The following is a 5969-nucleotide window of genomic DNA, read 5'->3' as shown; positions in this document are numbered from 1 at the left end:
AGGGAAAATAAGCACACAGGCTTTTGTTGCATGCGTTTTGTTTATTTGTCAAACATGGGATGTCTGGTAGTGACAGTAACCTTCCAAATACCGTAAATCACATGAAGCTTCTTAAAACATAGTACTACGAAATTGGTTCCTTTTTTTTAGTGTATGAATATACCTAAAACTTAGGCAGTTTTGTAAATCTGGAGGTGGATCATATCTACCTATTTGATTTTTCAGCAAGATCGGTTGCACAAGTAATAGTTTGTTTAGTTTTGTTTTCTTAAATTTCAGCTGAGGCTGTATTAATCATCGTTCCTAGTGGTTCATGAGATACTTGATGTTAGAACGGTTATTTATATCTGCAGTTTTGTTCTGATGCTGGGTCAAGCAAATGCCTCATTTTGATCTGGTCTTAGATGCATGGACAAGCTTTTTTGGTTAAGTAGCAGTGATGGGTGGGAAGTGTAGTAAAGAGCATACTCACAGGCATAAATAGAAATTTTTTTGTTTAAGATATGAATATTCAACATAGGAGACTAGACTTACCTGACGCTTTTCAATTTGCTTTATTTACCACATTTAATATGTGTAGCTGTGGCTGGGTAGTGAGGACACTCGCTTCTAGGTGCAAATTTGCTGACCTCTTTCGCTTAGTGCAGGAGAGATTAATGGCATTTAATTGTGATTTCAGAGATGTTTGCCCCAAACCTTATTTTACTGCTCCTATGAGTCACAACACTACTTACTCTCTTTCCGAGTATCTTAAGTTTGCCTGCTCCAGGGGTACAGAAAAGTACAGCAGGAAAGATTAAAACTTTCCTTACAGAAGTGTGTTATCTTGGCAGGGCTTGTGATTTATTAGCACCTGCTATCCTGGTATTTACTTACTGTAGTTTACCCAGTACTTTTGCAGATGGTAAAGTTGTCTGTACAATGGAAGCAGCTGTTTGGGAACACAACAGCTTGTCAGATGCATTAATTACATACACATGCAGCTGTAAAGGAACTTTACGTTTCCAGGTGTTTAACAGAGCTCACAAGCCATAGCTGAAAAACGGGGGAAGTTTAAGTTGATCTTATTGCAAGGAAGAGTTAAATGGCTTTTCTTTGTTTTAGCTTCTTTTATGTATCAGTGGAAATCGTACAAGTAAATTACTTTGACTTGGGGGGTGCATGGCGGCATGTAGTAGCCACGGAACAGTATTTAGGTCTACTTGATAAGTTCTGTGTCCCCCTGCCCTTCAGTTTTATTTAAGAAAAGAGGTTTTCTTCATTACGATTGAAGTGCTGTTTCCCGGAAGGATCTATATGTGCCCTCTAATGTAATACTGAAGATACAATATTAAATAAGACAAAAAAGAGCTATCATTCTGTATTTTGCGGATAAAGTAGTATTGGTAAGTTAGGAAGTTTGCAGAAATCAGTAGCGTGGTTTTTGTTTTTTTAATGTGGACTGTCTCTGTCAAGTAATTGTAGTTGACTTCTGGTATGTACATCTCTGCTGTTGAATTTCTTGCAGTATGATTGTTGTGACTAGGCAGCTGAAATCTAAGATGACAGTAGAAGTCAGAAGGGTTTTTGGTTTGTATGTGGGTGGCCCGATACCGCTCAGAACAGTCAGGACTGGACCTGCAGGATGCTGCTGCCTTACCTCTTGTCACCAGCTGCTTACATTATATTGGATTTCATGGGGAAACTACCACAGGGGAGAATCCATTTGCTATAAGTTTAGGTGAAAGGAAAATGTGTTTAGATGTTACAAGTTGCTCACTGAATTAGACTGAAATACTGATTAAGTTTTGATTTAAAAAAAAAATATATGACCTCACGTTTGTGACAGAGCACTGGAAGAACTCACTTCTGTTGCTCAAGTGCCCTTACGCTGGGCTTCCTTGTTCCGGGGTGCTGCTTCTTTGCCACGGTAGAGACCATGATCTCATGAATAACAGCATCATTTACTAAGCAATTGTGTGTTCTTGATATTTGTTCTCCATACTGGGTCATAAAGGGGTTTGGGGGGTGGAGGAGGTAATTACTTGTTGATGATATGATTAAACCAATATTATAAACTTATCCATATATAAAATGTTTAATAAAGCTTGTGATGGTATGGTTACCTGATCCACCTATAGTAATGCTCACAGTCAGGATAGATGCAGATTTTTTGGAGTCTAGGAGTTTGAACTCACTCTTTGAGTGGTATGAACTTTTGTTTTCCATCTGCTGCTTTAGTGGGGTTATTTATTGCCTATAGTGTGTATTTGTTCATCCTCTTTGCTCTTGGCAAAGTATTTGTATACCCTAGCCCTGTGCATGCCTGAGGCAGTGTCTGTTAGGGTATTTCCATTGACGCCAGTGGAACAGGAGATACACAGTGTGTTTATTATATGTCCACTGAGCCAGGCAAATGCTTTTGTAGGGCAAGTTTCCTCTCTCTTAATGGGGGGAACATCAAGTAGTTCACTTGAGGTTTTATCACTGGTAGAGATTTTTTGGTTATTTACGTTTGTTTGTTTGTTTGAAGAGTATATGCAAAATGGATCAACTACCAAACCAACACTATAGAATTATTCTACGAGACTTAAGAAACATTGAGTTGTTGGATAGCAGCAAAATGTCTTCCCTGAGTTGATGTGTGATAGCAGTATTAGCAGAGTTTGCTTGCCCAAGTGAAAATACTGTGTTCTAGAAGTCATCTTTCCTTTTTTTTTTTCCTCCTTTACCTTTGCAGTAAAGAGTTTGTTTTCAGACTTTCAAATAATATTAATAACAGCAGTAGAAGTGGGGGAAGTCTAGAACAATTATAGTCTTGAACATGTGATGTTATTTTAAATTTTTTCCTTGACATTAACTTCGGCAAAGTGCAGTGTTGCATGCTGTACTCTTTTCAGAGTTGCATTTGTCTGTCTGCTATATTCCAATTACAATTCCATAGTTTGAACTGAGGTGGGTAGGTGTATGTGCATGGTGGTGGTATTGTTTTATCATCATAAGATGGTACTTAAACACAACCATATGTTTGGGAAGGCTGTTACCTACCACTTCAAGCAGAAAGCAAAAAATCAACTTTTCTGATTTGGTGACTCTCTGGGTGAGTAGGATTTAGATCAAATTATTTCATTTACACATCTGTGAAAAGCAGATTATGGCAACTTGCATAAACTTTATAGTATCAGTGTATTGTAGATACTCCAAGCGAACAAAGCTGCACAGGAGTTGTCATAAATTTATTAAAAAGTAATACACCGGCAAATACAAAATGAAAAAAAAAATTACTGTTGATCTTCATGTTGAAGTACACTAAAAAATATTTGGATTTAAATTTGTTACTTGATAGCTTCCTCTTGTTTTTACACAAATTTAAAATCGAACTTTTGAGATAATTACCATAATGAGTTAAAATGATTTTCTGTCACATGACAGAAGAGAAAAGGAATATATAGTTTTTGTTTATTAAATTATTTTGATGTGTTCCCTGATAAATGATTTGTATGAATTGTGTTTGTAGGTCTCAAAAAAAGAAATCAATAGAGCCTGTAGAGAAAGTCCAGACTTGTTACGACTGCCCTTGGTAGCTTAGTATCGATTAGACACAAATATTGAGTTTAATGACAATAAATGACATTAAATGTTAACCATAACAGTAGAGGAACACTGTTGAAGTAATTTTTTTTTGTTCTGCTTGATTGTAAAACAAAGTGTTCATTCCAAGGAGCACTAATTTTAAATTTTGGATGCGCTGAAACATTTTGAATTTAATGTAGTTTTACAGTGGCATGGACAATGTAACTGAATTATTTTGGCAGTTGTTTGGAAGTTCAGGCAGATGGCCAAGATTTTGTCCTTTCAGGACTTTTTTTTTTCTACGAAAATGCGGTGTTGTAATATTGTGGCATACTGTTGCATGGAGATCCAGCTTATTCTGCTGAGATTTCATCCATCCAAATTAGGAAACATTTTCTTTTCAGGTGTACTGTAGTATCAGTGACAGATGTGTGGCATTGAGGAAAACTGTATCATGGTAACTGGATCATCTACTTGCCCAGTGCTCCTGGAGGTTGCTTTTGAAGATCACCTGTGCTTGCTGGGGTAAGAGTGGGAAGGTTAATGGTGCAGCTTGAGATACTGGTGTTCTCAGTGAGCAGGAGCTCTAAAGAAGTTACTTAAAGACAAAATTTGAAGTGACCAAAATCCCTTGGTTTGCTTACAGAAGGCTACGAATGAAAAAATAAGATTTTAATTGAAGCAAAGTGACAAGTCCCTACAAGGATACCTCTTGCACTCTGAAGAGCACGTTTTAATCTGCTTTGTAAGAACAGAATCGGTGCTTCATAGAAGGAGCTGGAATGGAAGTTGCTTAGGGATTACTGGCTGTGGACTCCTTTTCTGTGCAGATAAGCCATGGGAGTTTATATTCCCGTCACTGGAGAACTGAACGATGCACAAACTGGTGTTTTCCTGTATATGGGGTACAAAATAGGAGCTGGGCCACTTGAATTCTATTTTTGCTTTTCTTATTTTTATTGTAACCTTGAACAAGACGTATGATTTTTTTGTGCGTGTGTGCCTAATTATTCTGACAGATAAAAGAGGATAATACTACTTAACCTACTTCTTGGGAGAGTTTTTAGTCTAAATGTGTCTCAAGTGCATTGGGTTCTTTGGACAGAAATGCTTTGTAGATGCCAAGTATTATACAGCTAGTGTTGTTTGCATGGCAGCCTGGAAAAATGCCCTTTCTGGGCTTTTAATTTTGTGCAAAATTTAGGCAAATGTTTTTGTGAAATGCCCTTGCTATTCAGAATTACATTACTGTTCATGTTTTGTGTTTGGTTTTTTTTTTTTGTTAATATGACTAGGAAACAGGTGGTTACCTCTCTGCCTCCAACTGCCATAGTTTTTAATTATTGCTCAGTTGTCTGCCTGGAGAATATTGACTTTTATTATTGCAGGGTTGATTTTAGTGACCAGCAATGGCAGGGGTGGCAAATTCAGGTAGTGTGCAAGTTATCCTTGATGTTATGGTGCTGGGGGAAAAAAGCAGTGGAAAAACTATGAGGAGGAAAAAAGTACTTGTACCAAAATACAAGGCAGAGGCGGGGGGCAGGCATTACAATAGTCTACATATACTGGAGAAGGAAAAAGGTGGGACACAATTTTTCTGAGGGTCTCTTAGCTATGCGATGGTAACTTAAAGTAGTGAATATAGTGAGAGGGAAAAATAGTGAAAATAGTGAAAACCATAATGAAAATGGGGAAGCTTATAATAATAGCAACGGTAAAAGTAAAGGCAGAATCACCAGCTATTGTATGTTGGATGGCTTTTGTTCTCCCTAGAGATCCTGCCTAAAGCAGCATCTGGGGGCTTTGGAGGTGGATAACAGCAGTTATGTCCACCTTCTTTTTGGAGGATGCATCTTCCCTTCTCAGCTGGGAGTCCCTGGAATCTACAGCTCTTGGGGTCTCGTGTTCCTTTGCCTGTGATTCCTATGCTGGTTTTGAACAAAAATCCAACCCAGGGTTATCGTAACTATTTTTATTATTGCCACGAGTAATTCTAAAAGTGTTTTTGACATCTAATAATTGGAACAAAAGGAAATTAAAATTAGAAAATATGCTATGGCAGGTGAGAATTTGCCACATATGCTGCCTTGTGCCCGTGTCATTACTTTGCAGGTCAGTTGAATTTCTTTGACAGTTTAGTAGGCTGGGGTTAGTTTATTACTTCAGGAAGAGAAGAGTGATGATGAATAACTTGTTGCTTAAAAAAAAAAAAAGCCTTTGATTCTGTTGTCTTTGTTATATAATTTAAATATTTTATATCTGTGATCTTTCCAGAGTTGTAATAGTAATAATTCACACTGGGATGCTATTGTAAAATAAGGTTATATGTGTCCAAACAGAATTTGCCTTTCTTACTGAATTTTGCTAGAATACTTTGTTTTAAATCTGAAGCAGCCTGAGAGCATGATACCTCTCCC

Source organism: Phaethon lepturus, unplaced genomic scaffold, assembly GCF_000687285.1.
Source record: "Phaethon lepturus isolate BGI_N335 unplaced genomic scaffold, ASM68728v1 scaffold56698, whole genome shotgun sequence".
Taxonomy (NCBI): domain Eukaryota; kingdom Metazoa; phylum Chordata; class Aves; order Phaethontiformes; family Phaethontidae; genus Phaethon; species Phaethon lepturus.
Note: the sequence above shows the minus strand (reverse complement) of the source record.